Source organism: Cololabis saira, chromosome 20 (assembly GCF_033807715.1).
Source record: "Cololabis saira isolate AMF1-May2022 chromosome 20, fColSai1.1, whole genome shotgun sequence".
Taxonomy (NCBI): domain Eukaryota; kingdom Metazoa; phylum Chordata; class Actinopteri; order Beloniformes; family Belonidae; genus Cololabis; species Cololabis saira.
This window is the reverse complement of record NC_084606.1, coordinates 3,554,498-3,567,904: the sequence shown is the minus strand read 5'-3', so window position 1 is coordinate 3,567,904 and position 13,407 is coordinate 3,554,498. Positions and strand designations below refer to the sequence as shown.

The 13,407-nt window shown below is 38.1% G+C and overlaps 1 long non-coding RNA gene across 1 annotated transcript in view; it reads left to right on the top strand.

Annotated features, from left to right (window-relative positions):
* Positions 1-363: 363 nt before the first annotated feature.
* Positions 364-13,407, top strand: part of LOC133420807 (uncharacterized) — a 15,065-nt gene continuing 2,021 nt past the window's right edge. Inside the window, exons 1-2 of the long non-coding RNA XR_009770634.1 lie at positions 364-568; positions 921-1,055. This is a non-coding gene — a long non-coding RNA (uncharacterized LOC133420807). The remainder of the gene's footprint in view (positions 569-920; positions 1,056-13,407) is intronic.

Sequence of the window (13,407 nt, the reverse complement as noted above, 5' to 3'; positions counted from 1 at the left end):
GAAAGTTACGTTGTGCTGCTTTAATAGTGGTTGATGTTATTAGTAATTATTCTATTTCATACAACTCTAATCTTAATTTCTTTTCTTTTCTCAGTGATTGTATAATGTTTCTCATTTGTAAATATTTAAAGTCCTCATTGTGACGTACAAACAAGAACAAGCCAGAAGTGAAATCATAGCTGCAAAGATATTTCAGTTTCCAGCTCTTTTCTTTCGGCCAACGTCCAACCCTCCGGGCTCTCCACTAATCTCCATGTTTCCCATGATGCATATGGGCGTGGGGTTTTAATCCAGGCCACGATGAGAGGAGGAGGAGGAGGAGGAAGAGGAGAAAAAAGAATATAGATGGAGCAGAAGTGCTCCCAGTCGCTGCGTGTTTGTAGACAGGAGATGAGCTGACGTGGACTTTTCTTTTAAATTCCTGATGGATTATCAGTTTTTTTTCCTAGAATAATGAAAACTGAATTATTTTTTATTGTAAATTAATTTTACAAGCCGATCTAATTCGATCTCTTGCTGAAGTAAAGTATCAGTTAGGATTTAACATCAGTGTTACATTCAGGTGCAGGTAGGAAGTCACGGGCTTGTTGATCGGTTTAAACCTTTTCTTCAAATAATTTTGATTTATTTTATATAATAATTAGAGTGTAAGTGTCATAGTTCTCTGTAAAAGATGTTGGTTGCTCTGTTTTAAAAGGTACAACAGCTGGTTTTAAACACAAATGTGAATGGCTACCAACATATATTGGATATTTTTAAAACATCAGTTAGCGACTTAGCAAATGTTTTAGAGAATCAGATTTAAAACAGAAATATTGTAAGACCTGAGGGTTAGGTTTGGAACAGTTTTTACTATTTGCCTGGCATCATTTGGCGTCATCTAGCCTCATTTTCATCATTTCCGACCGTTGCAAACCTAGAACACTGTAAAGGAAAATGTTGGAAGCTTCAGAAACTGTGCAGTGAAGAGATAAGGAGCAGAGATGCAGAGGGCCGTGATGGCGTGCAGCGACTGTCTCCGTCTGCCAGGAAACCACAGCTCCCCTGCTGGACAGGTAGGGCAGTACGCTAAGACAGTGGTCCCCAACCTTTTCTGAACCGCGGACCGGTTTAATGTCTGGCAATATTTTCACGGCCCAATCTAAAGGTGTAGCTGATAAAAACTAAATAAAATGACAAAATCTGCATTAAAAACTGTGGTATTTTCTATATAATAATACTAAATAATAGTAATAATAATAATGAATTATAATAATAAAACATAATTTTCGAAAAAAATAAAATAAAATAATGGAAATTGTAAATTACCTTTAATATCAGTATTTCTATATGTGTTTTTATGTCTCATTAACGTTATTTAAAGCCAGGCTTTTATTTTATTTATTATATATTAAGGAGACCGATATTTAGTGCTTTTATTTTGAAGGCGTCTCGCCGAGACCCTGTAAACATCCGGCGCTTCGGACTTTAACGGTAAAAGTTTAACAGCAGCAGAAAGTGTGTCTGAAAGACTAAACTAGTGTCAGGAATGCTAAAGTGGAGCCTAACTGACACTAAAAGCACCTGCTGATAAGGATTGGTTTTCTTTGCAAATGTTATGCCGTATTTATGGATATATTGAGTTTGGCTGCCATGGTTACTCATGTATTGTGGTTAGCGGTAGGCCGGATTTATGGTTCCGCGTTAAATCGACGGCGTAGGGTGCACGGCGACGCGTAGCTTACGCCGTAGGCCCTGCGTAGGTGTAACGCGGAACCATAAATCAGCCTGTAGCTGTTATTACCGAACGAGCAGCAGCTGCATCGGTCTGTATTTAAGTTAAATGAAACTTATATGAATGTAGAAAGACTAACTCTATTTTATTTTATTCTTTTATAGCTCTTACGGTGTTTGCAGTGTATTTATGTACATCCAAGGAATAAAAACATTGTGAACCTTCAGTTTGAGAGTCATCCATCATCAGTCGGGGCTACAGAAATTATTGTTTCTTTCTGTGCGGCCGGTACCAGATGACCCACGGCCCCGTACCGGGCCGCGGACCGGGGGTTGGAGACTACTGCGCTAAGATACCATGACAGCACACTGTAAACTGCTGCAGAAGTTGATCTGATCTGGGTCGTGGGGGAGGCCGTCTGACCGGGGAGGTCCAGGGTTAGGAGCTCCAAACTCCACCTCCGTCTTGACAGTCGCTACCTAAACTAAGTTAGAGTCGACACTCAGAAGATCCAGCCACTATTCAGCAGCTAGGACTGAGGTGAGGAAGACGACGCTCACGAAAATTATGACTAAATATCATCGTCAACGAAACTTTATCCCCTGAAGAAAACGAGACGAGACGCAACAAAAATGCTGGTCGTGTGACGATAATGATAATTAAATATAGACCATTTTGTGTAGGATTGTGTATTGTGTAGGAAAAAATAGGAAAAAAAGGAAAAAAAGGAAAAAAGAAAAAAAGAGGAAAAAAGGTGAAAAAAAAGGGAAAAAAGAGGAAAAAAGAGGAAAAAAGAGGGAAAACGAGGAAAAAAAGAAGGAAAAAAGGAAAAAAGAGGAAAAAAGAGGAAAAAATAGTGAAAAAAGAGAAAAAATAGTGAAAAAAGAGAAAAAAGAGGAAAAAAGATGGAAAAAAAGGAAAAAAGAGGAAAAAAAGAGGAAAAAAAAGAGGAAAAAAAGAGGAAAAAAAATTGAAAAAAAGGAAAAAAAGAGGAAAAAAAGAGAAAAAAAGAGAATAAAATAGCCTCAGACCCATCTTAAGGGTGAATTATGGTTGTGCGTTAAACCTACGCCGTAGGCAGAGGTGTACAAGTTGAAGTATCAACTCAAGTTTTTTACTCAAGTAAAAGTATAAAAGTACTGGTTTCAAAACTACTTAAAGTATAAAAGTAAAAGTAATGTAAGGGGAAAAAAAGCCATTAATTAAATATAGAATGCAATATTGTAGAGGAATAAAAACCAGACTAAAATGTAGATTACAAAATTAGGATCTTTGTGTCTTTCTGTCGTGGCCTCTGGCCCAAGGTTTTGTTCGGAGAAACAGTTTAGTTTTTACACGGGGCGTTTAGGGACCGTGGGAGATCACAGCCACAGTGGGATTTGTGTTTTACAGTTTGATGAGGATTATCTTTTAATCTTGAAAGCCTCTTCTTTTTCCCACTGCGTGCGTGCGTGCGTGCGTGCGTGCGTGCGTGCGTGCGTGTGTGCTCATCGTTGTGCGGTTTCCAAAACTTTGAGCTGAAAGTGAGGAAGTGTGGTAATGGTAAGCGCGTGTCGACCCACCATCCTGTTTCTTGGGGTTGGAAACCTTTTGACACCTTTTCAGAGACGTTTCTACAGACTTTAAACATGTGAGGAAACAGAGAACCAGTCGCTTCCACAGCTGCTTCTCTGGGGTTTATGTTCAAACATTCTGAAGGGCTGGAGTAAAAGTCTATGTCCATGTCAGGACTAGTGTTGTTTCTGTCAGCCTGTTTCTTGTTTCAGTCTAGTCTTTGGATCAAGCTATCATTAGGGCCCGAGCACCTTCAGTGCGAAGGCCTTATTGTATCTGTAGGAATTTTTCTTTTTCTTCTGACGAAAGAAGGGCCTTTTTGCCCCCCTAAACGTGCCCAAAAAGTCACCAAATTTTGCATGCAAGGCAGGCCTGGCGAAAAATGTGATATTTAATGGTTTGCATTAATGGGCGTGGCAAAATGGCTCAACAGCGCCCCCTAGAAAACTTTGTACCTCAAGCCCCAGAATGCGGTATGTCGTACACGCACGAAAATCGCTACACACCTGTATCATGTTGCAACTGAAAGAAAAGTCTCTTGGGGTCATGCCCGAAACCGAACAGGAAGTCGGCCATTTTGAATTAGTTGTGTCATTTTGGCGAAATTTATGCCATTCCTTCGAAAGTTAATACGGCCCGAACCGTAACGTGCACCCAGGTGTGTTATACATCAAAATGTGCGTCTCCATCCTGCGACTACGCGCATTACTTTTCTCTTTCAAAAGCGTTACCGTGGCGACGCTAGACGCCAAAAAGCGCGGCCACCCTTCATCTGATTGGTTCAGACAGAAAAAACTTTGCGCCTCAAGCCCCATAATACGGTTTGACGTACATGAACAAAAATTGGTACACACCTGTATCATGTCGCAACTAAAAGAAAAGTCTCTTGGCGCCATGGCCGAAACCGAACAGGAAGTCAGCCATTTTGAACATTCTGAATTAATTGCGTAATTTTGGAGCAATATGAGCCATTCCTTCGAGAGTTAATTCAGCCCGAACCGTATCGTGCACCCAGATGTGTTATACATCAAAATGTGCGTCTCCATCCTGCGACTACACGCATTACTTTTCTCTTTCAAAAGTGTTACCGTGGCGACGCTAGACGCCAACAAGCGGACCCCCCCTTCATCTGATTGGTCCATATTTGATAGTTCTCCAAAAGTCACCAAATTTTGCATGCAAGCCAGGCCTGGCGATAAATGTGATATTTCATGGTTTCCATTAATGGGCGTGGCCTAACGGCTCAACAGCGCCCCCTAGAAAACTTTTCTCTGCCATAACTTTTGAATGTTTTGACATAGAGAGTCGTGGGTGGTGTCATGGGACTCAGTATAGAGTCCTTAAGCTTCGTTGGCCTTAATTAGCCCCGCCCCTTCTTCTGATTGGTTGTCCCGATTTTCTGCTATAACTTTTGGATGGTTTGACATAGGAAGTCGTGGGTGGTGTCATGTCTGATATGCTTATGGGGGGCGGTGGCCGTGAGTGCGAGGGCCCGTTCATCGCTGCTTGCAGCTTTAATTTTAGTTTGTATTAGTTTTAGTAACGTTCATTCTCCTTTTAGTCGTGTCAAGTTTCAGTCGACTAAAAGTCTGAGCATTTTAGTCTTATTTTAGTCACAATTGTTCATTTTAGTCTCGTTTTACTCAAAGATTGTTTTTATCCAAACCCATTTTACAATTCAAACAAGGTTATCTTATTATTATATTATTGTTACCTAATAGACTCAAGAATACATTAATTCCAGATACAGAAGACTCTAATTTGAGTTTACAACATGTTTATTTTTCCACATTTCTCCCCATCTTTTTCTTTTTCCGACGACACATTTGGTTTTCTTTTCCACGTCTATGTAGGAAAGTGGATCCAAAGATGTTTCATCTTCTTCTTCTCCAGCCCCAGAGACTATATATATATATATATATATATTATATATATATATATATATATATATATATATATATATATATATATATATATATATTAAGGATGCGGAGGAGGAGGATGAGTTTTTATTTTGTAATCTACATTTTAGTCTAGTTTTTTTTCATCCACGATATTGCATTATATATTTAATTATCGTCACATGACCAGCATTTTCGTTGCGTCTCGTTTTCCTCAGGTGTTAAAGGTTCGTTGACGACGATATTTAGTCATAATTTTCGTTGACGAAGGCAACTTTAGGCTCGAGGCGCTTGTGAAGTAAAAAAGTAGGAAGTAAAAATGTTCTGCTTTCGTAAGAGGAAGGTCTGAAAGTCAGCTGCGTTTGGAAGAAATCCTCACAAATACAAGCTCTTTCACTGCAAAAACTCAAAATCTCACCAAGACTATTTGTCTTATTTCTAGTTAAAATGTCTCATTTTAGTAAAAAAAATCTCATTACACTTAAAACAAGACTCATCACTGGAAAAAAACAACAATTTTCACCTGTTTCAAGTACATTTTCACTTGAAATAAGTAGAAAAATCTGCCAGTGCAACAACATTTTTTTGCTTGTAATGAGAAGATAAATCTTGTTCCACTGGCAGATTTTCTTACTTATTTCAGGTGAAAATTGACTTGAAACAGGTAAAAATTGTCAAATAAGTTATTTTTCTGGTGTTATTTTTCTGGTGATGACTCTAAATGTTGAAATAGCAGTAAAACCACATTCATTGATGAAATGACATAAGGGATGGAAAGGAGGGATGGTAGTTTTACAGGGGGGATGATTTGGACCGTTTTTATTTCAGGGGGGGATGATTTGGACCGTTTTTATTTCAGGGGGGGATGATTTGGACCGTTTTTATTTCAGGGGGGGATGATTTGGACCGTTTTTATTTCAGGGGGGATGATTTGGACCGTTTTTATTGCAGGGGGGGATGATTTATCCAGACTTTTCCCATCATTTCAACACCAATTTTCTTGATTTCATCTCCAAAGAACCAGACGCCGTGACACTTGATCATTTTGAGCATCTCAAAATGATACTTTCCCGTCCTTTTGCTTCTTTACATCCTTTTCTTGAAAAAGCAGATGAGAGTCCATCACATCTGTCTTTACTTGAAGATTAAATGGGTTTTAATAAAAGCTCTTTTATAATTTTATACAAAATAGTTCAGTTTCTCCTTAGATCAGCAGTCTGGAGGATTTTCATGTCATGTTTCTGGTGGTGATGAACATTTTCATCCGATGCTGCAGCAGAGGTTTGGTTTTCAAATCTTTCCGAATCTTTACTCTGAAACAGTAAACCGCTGGCGTTATGTTTTTATGAGACCAAAAGCCCAAAGCTCCTGTGATAATTATGAGTTTTTCCACTAAAGATTAAACGGAAAACCAATAGTCACTTTGGAGAAAGTCGAGCCGCTAAATTCTTTCATCTGAGTCCCTTTCCTTTCACGTCAGTGTGTGCGTGCGTGCGTGTGTGTGCGTGTGTGTGTGTGTGCGTGTGTGTGTGCGTGCGTGCGTGCGTGCGTGCGTGCGTGCGTGCGTGCGTGCGTGCGTGCGTGCGTGCGTGCGTGCGTGCGTGCGTGCGTGCGTGCGTGCGTGTGTCGGGTGATTTGAGTGCTTCCACTTGTCTAGGTAATCCTCTGAGCTTCTGATTATCGTCATGGCAACAGAGTGATTTCATTGCCGTTACTCTGGATATTATTGGTCCAGGGCCGTGAGCCGGTCGGAGATAAGTGTGTGTGTTAGAGTGTGTGTGTGTGTGTGTGGGGGGGGTGATTTACTTTAGTGCCGTTGTGGGGTCAGGACAGGCCGACAAAAAGAGAAAAAAAGAGGAAAAAATAGGAAAAAAAGAGGAAAAAATAGGAAAAAATAGGGAAAAAAAGAGAAAAAAAGAGGAAAAACGATGGAAAAAAAGGAAAAAAATAGGAAAAAAGAGGAAAAAAAACAGGAAAAAAGAAGAAAAAAAGGGAAAAAAGAGGAAAAAAAGAGGGAAAAGAGGAAAAAATAAGGAAAAAAAGGAAAAAGGAGGAAAAAAGAGGACAAAAAGAGAAAAAAAGAGGAACGAAGAGGAAAAAATAGTAAAAAAAGAGGAAAAAAGAGAAAAAAAGGGAAAAAATAGGAAAAAAGACCCATCTTAAGGCTGAATTATGGCAGATTTTTCTACTTATTTTAAATAAAGGTCTGGAGGCTGATGCACACCTAAAAAAGACTTGGTGAAACAGGTGCGTAGAGACCCCCTTTTTTTTACTTATTTTAAGTGAAAATCTACTTGAAACTGGTGAAAATTGTTGTTTTTTTCCAGTGATGAGTCTTGTTTTAAGTGTAATGAGATTTATTTACTAAAATGAGACATTTTAACTAGAAATAAGACAAATATTCTTGTTAAGATTGTGAGTTTTTGCAGTGATCCATGTTACTTATCCTGTGAAGGACAGAGTCATATTGATAAGTTCAGAAAAGTGTTTTTTATTTTTGTGTTTTGATGTATTTGATGTAAGCCCAGTGGATATTTAAAGCTTACAGAAGGCTGCATTTAACTGCTGCTATGTCATTCCTGCAGTATTTCTGCAGGTGTTTTGGTCACTGCTATTATTTGTAATATATTATATTATTTGTAATCAGCACAAATTATCTGTCCCCATTTGATAAAATCCACCATCCCCCCTGATTTTATTTTACAACTCGAGTACTGGGTGGTACTGGGAGGGTGAAAAAAAACTTGCAGCTTGTAGATCAGAAACGATCAAGATGGAGGAAAGAATGATCCTGGCTGTGAGTCTTTGTGAGGAGCAGTGGGAACAGCTAGGAATATAGCTGCGATTTAAAGTGCACTGTACAAATAAATATGGCAGCAAGTTATGACGGTCTAAAAGAGTGGCTGCAGTTTAAAGTGCAATGTGCAGTACAAGGGTTAATATAGCAGCAAGACATCAGCAGTCCAAGTTAAAAAGTCTGGTTGCTGCAGGAACAAAGGACTTCCTAAATCTCTCTGTGGAGGATCTGGGGGAAAGGAGCTTCTACTTCTGCTACTGCTTGAAAAAAAGCTGTACAGGGGATGATCATCTTGGGACAGGAAAAGGAAAGAAGGAAGGGAGAAAAGATGGAAGGAAGGAAAGAAGGAAGAAAGGAGAAAATAAGGAAAGAAGGAAGGAAAGAAGGAAGGAAGAGAGAAAAGAGGGAAAGAAGGGAAGAAGGAATGGAGAAAAGGAAAGAGCAGGAGGAAAGAAAGAAGGAAGGGGAAAAAAAGGAAGGAAGGAAAGAAGGGAGTAAAGAAGGAAGGAAGGAAGGATCATTCCTTCCTTCCTTCCTTCCTTCCTTCCTTCCTTCCTTCCTTCCTTCCTTCCTTCCTTCCTTCCGTCCTTCCTTCCTTCCTTCCTTCCTTCCTTCCTTCCTTAAAAAAAGAAGGAAGGAAAGAAGGGAGTAAAGAAGGAAGGAAGGAAGGATCATTCCTTCCTTCCTTCCTTCCTTCCTTCCTTCCTTCCTTCCTTCCTTCCTTCCTTCCTTCCTTCCTTCCTTCCTTCCTTCCTTCCTTCCTTCCTTCCTTAAAAAAAGAAGGAAGGAAAGAAGGGAAGAAGGAAGGAAGGAAGGAATGATCCTTCCTTCCTTCCTTCTTTACTCCCTTCTTTCCTTCCTTCTTTTTTCCCTTCCTTCCTTCCTTAAAAAAAGAAGGAAGGGAAGAAGGAAGGAAGAGAAAAAAGAAGGAAGGAAGTAGAAAAGGGAGGAAGGAAGGGAGAAAAGTTGGAAGGAAGGAAGGAAGTAGGAAAGGAAGTAAGGAAGGGAGGAAGTAGGAAAGGGAGGAAGGAAGGGAGGAAGTAGGAAAGGAAGTAAGGAAGGGAGGAAGTAGGAAAGGGAGGAAGGAAGGGAGGAAGTAGGAAAGGGAGGAAGGAAGGGAGGAAGTAGGAAAGGGAGGAAGGAAGGGAGGAAGTAGGAAAGGGAGGAAGGAAGGGAGAAAAGGAAAGAAGTTATTAAAGGAACAAATGATGAAAGGGAGGTAGGAAGAAAAAGGAGTAAATGAGGGTAAAAAAGTAGGAAAAGAGGAAAGGGAGAAGGAAGGAGAGAGCAGGAGGAAAGAAGGAGAGAAGAATTGGGTCATTTTGACCCAAAGACAGAACAAGGGTTAAAAGTGTACGAGCCTGTATTGCCCCAAATCCTGTCTTCTCATGAGGATTTCATGGACCTCCTTGCTGCTGCTGCTGCTGCTCGTCTCCTCCTCCTCCTCCTCCTCCTCCTCTTCCTCAGAAGAACTAAAGCCAGGGCTTTTCTTTGAACCAGGGAAAGATACATTTTTCAAACCGAGCTGTAGCTACTGTACGTCCAAACGAGTGGGAAAAGGGCGCCACTTTTTTCGGTTGCCAAGCAACTTGCAACAAATATGTCCGCGATGCACGCATGCGCGCCTTGCCGACTCTGCACACACCCGGCGGTGTGCGCGGCGCAAAACCGCGTTCTATGTGAAAGCAGCTTTAGAGTAAAGGTCAGAATCATGGCCTCCTACAAACATGTTTGACTGTACTTTCTTGACATTTCGACTTTTTTCTCGAAATTTCGACTTTTATCTCGAAATTTCGACTTTTTTCTCAACATTTCGATTTTTTTCTCCACATTTTCTTCCTTTTTTTCTCTTTTTTTCCTTTCCTTTTTAATCTCAAGATTTTGACTTTTTTCCCGACATCTCGACTTTTTTCTCGAAATTTCGACTTTTTTCTCGACATTTCGACTTTTTTCTCGAAATTTCGACTTTTTTCTCGACATTTCGACTTTTTTCTCGAAGTTTCGACTTTTTTCTCGACATCTCGACTTTTTTCCCGACATTTCGACTTTTTTCTCGACATTTCGACTTTTTTCTCGAAATTTCGACTTTTTTCTCAACATTTTGACTTTTTTCTCAACATTTCGACTTTTTTCTCGAAATTTCGACTTTTTTCTCGACATTTCGACTTTTTTCTCGAAATTTCGACTTTTTTTCTCGACATCTCGACTTTTTTCTCGAAATTTCGACTTTTTTCTCGAAATTTCGACTTTTTTCTCAACATTTAGACTTTTTTTTCAACATTTCGACTTTTTTCTCGACATTTCTTTCCTTTTTTTCTCTTTTCTTCCTTTTTTTTCTCTTCCTTTTTCCTTTCCTTTTTAATCTCAACATTTTGACTTTTTCCTCAACATTTCAACTTTTTTCTCGACATTTTGACTTTTTTCTCAAAGTACATAATGAAAAAACAATCTTCCCCCAGTTCTAACTAATATAGAAACATGCAGCGTGTGTTGCCTTCATTCTAAGGCTTATACAATTTTTTCTTTTTTTTTCTTTTTTTCCTTTATTTATTATTTATTTTGTTCCCTTTTTTCTTCCTTTTTCCTTTCCTTTTTAATCTCGACATTTCGACTTTTTTCTCGACACAGCTGCCCTGCAGACTGACAGAAGAGTGGCTGCCATATCGCGCCAAACGGCCCCTCCGACCACCACCAACATTCATACACATTCACACACATTCACACGGGGTAAGGTGTCTTGCCCAAGGACACTACGACAGCAAACTGGGACAGAGCAGGATTCGAACCGCCGACCTCCCGTTCATTGGACGACCCGCTCTGCCACCTGAGCTACTGCCGCCCTACAAATTACTATCGATTACTATCAGTCTAGTCCCGATCGATCGGATCGGGCCCGATCACGTCATTTTCAAAACATCGGTATCGCTGTGGGAGAAAAGTGACTGTAGTGTTCTGTAAATGATTATCGTCACTTTATTGACTCGGTGACAACACAGGGATGATGGACTGCTATTTTGCGGGCTGGTGTTACGGTCTAAAGGGTCCCTCTCTGAACAACCACACTTGGTTCCTACGCTCTGCGTAACATCATTACAACACAGTGACAGAAAACAATAACAGCCACGATGAAAACCTGCTGCTGTTCACTTCATGCTAGGGATGGGCGGTATGGACTAAAAAATGTATCACGATCATTTCTGGAATTTATCCCAATAACGATAAAAAAAATTACCAATACAAAAAGTTCTTTCTTTCTTTCTTTCTTTCTTTCTTTCTTTCTTTCTTTCTTTCTTTCTTTCTTTCTTCTTTCTTTCTTTCTTTCTTTCTTTCTTTCTTCTTTCTTTCTTTCTTTCTTTCTTTCTTTCTTTCTTTCTTTCTTCTTTCTTTCTTTCTTTCAGGCTCATTTCTTCTTTCTTTCTTTCTTTCTTTCTTTCTTTCTTTCTTTCTTTCTTTCTTTCTTTCTTTCTTTCAGGCTCATTTCTTCTTTCTTTCTTTCTTTCTTTCTTTCTTTCTTTCTTTCAGACTCATTTCTTTCTTTCTTTCTTTCTTTCAGACTCATTTCTTTCTTTCTTTCTTTCTTTCTGGCTCATTTCTTTCTTTCTTTCAGACTCATTTCTTTCTTTCTTTCTTTCTTTCTTTCTTTCTTTCTTTCTTTCTTTCTTTCTTTCTTTCTTTCTTTCTTTCTTTCTTTCTTTCTTCTGTCTTTCTTTCTGGCTCATTTCTTTCTTTCTTTCAGACTCATTTCTTTCTTCTTTCTTTCTTTCTTTCTTTCTTTCTTTCTTTCTTTCTTTCTTTCTTTTCTTTCTTTCTTTCTTTCTTTCTTTCTTTTCTTTCTTCTTTCTTTCTTTCAGGCTCATTTCTTTCTTTCTTTCTTCTTTTTTTCTTTCTTTCTTCTTTCTTTCTTTCTTTTCTTTCTTTCCTTTCTTTCTTCTTTCTTTCTTTCTTTCTTCTTTTTTTTCTTTCTTTCTTCTTTCTTTCTTTCTTCTTTTTTCTTCTTTCTTCTTTCTTTCTTTCTTTCTTTTCTTTCTTTCTTTCTTTCTTTCTTTCTTTCTTTCTTTCTTTCTTTCAGGCTCATTTCTTCTTTCTTTCTTTCTTTCTTTCTTTCTTTCTTTCTTTCAGACTCATTTCTTTCTTTCTTTCTTTCTTTCAGACTCATTTCTTTCTTTCTTTCTTTCTTTCTGGCTCATTTCTTTCTTTCTTTCAGACTCATTTCTTTCTTTCTTTCTTTCTTTCTTTCTTTCTTTCTTCTTTCTTTCTTTCTTTTCTTTCTTTCTTTCTTCTGTCTTTCTTTCTGGCTCATTTCTTTCTTTCTTTCAGACTCATTTCTTTCTTTCTTTCTTTCTTTTCTTTCTTTCTTTCTTTCTTTCTTTCTTTCTTTCTTTCTTTCTTTCTTTCTTTCTTTCTTTCTTCTTTCTTTCTTCAGGCTCATTCTTTCTTCTTTCTTCTTTTTTTCTTTCTTTCTTCTTTCTTTTATTTCTTTCTTTCTTTCTTCTTTCTTTCTTCTTTTTTTTCTTTCTTTCTTCTTTCTTTCTTTCTTCTTTTTTTCTTTTCTTTCTTCTTTCTTTCTTTCTTTCTTTCTTTCTTTCTTTCTTTCTTTCTTTCTTTCTTTCTTTCTTTCTTCTTTCTTTCTTTCAGGCTCATTTCTTTCTTTCTTTCTTCTTTTTTCTTTCTTTCTTCTTTCTTTCTTTCTTCTTTCTTTCTTTCTTTCTTTCTTCTTTTTTTCTTTCTTTCTTCTTTCTTTCTTTCTTCTTTTTTTCTTTCTTTCTTCTTTCTTTCTTTCTTTCTTTCTTTCTTTCTTTCTTTCTTTCTTTCTTTCTTTCTTTCTTTCTTTCTTTCAGGCTCATTTCCTCAATTTATCGTTTTACCGTGATACAAATTCTTACGTGGGGGATTTTTTTGACGGTTTATCGTGAACGGTAAAATATCACCCATTCCTACTTCATGCTGTTGAGAATTCTGCACTAAGGTTAAGCCAAAATGTATTTTAATTTTATTGATTTTATTGATTGTGAGTTTGACTGGATGTTATTTAACTTTGACCTAGTAGGTAAACTACCTCTTTTGAAGTGAAATGTATTTTTTTTTGTTATTGCACTATTCTGCACTTTTTGTTTTAGTTTACAATTTCATGTTTCCACATTTTGTGGCACTAGTGCTGATAATCTTTGTTTTGATCCAATGATGCAGTCAGTGAAAAGAAATATGTCCATGTTGGAGAGAATGGACAATAAATTAAACTTGAGACAATTGAGTTTTAGTCCTTTTTTTTTTTTTTTTTTACTTAATTCATTGCCAAAATATGTCTGATCGGGGAAAAAGTATCGGAATTGTATCGGGACAAAAAAAAAAGAGATCGGATCGGGAAAAAATCGGAATCGGCAGAAACTCAAACTCAAGCGATCGGGAGCTAAAAAATCCTGACCGAGACAACCCTAATTATC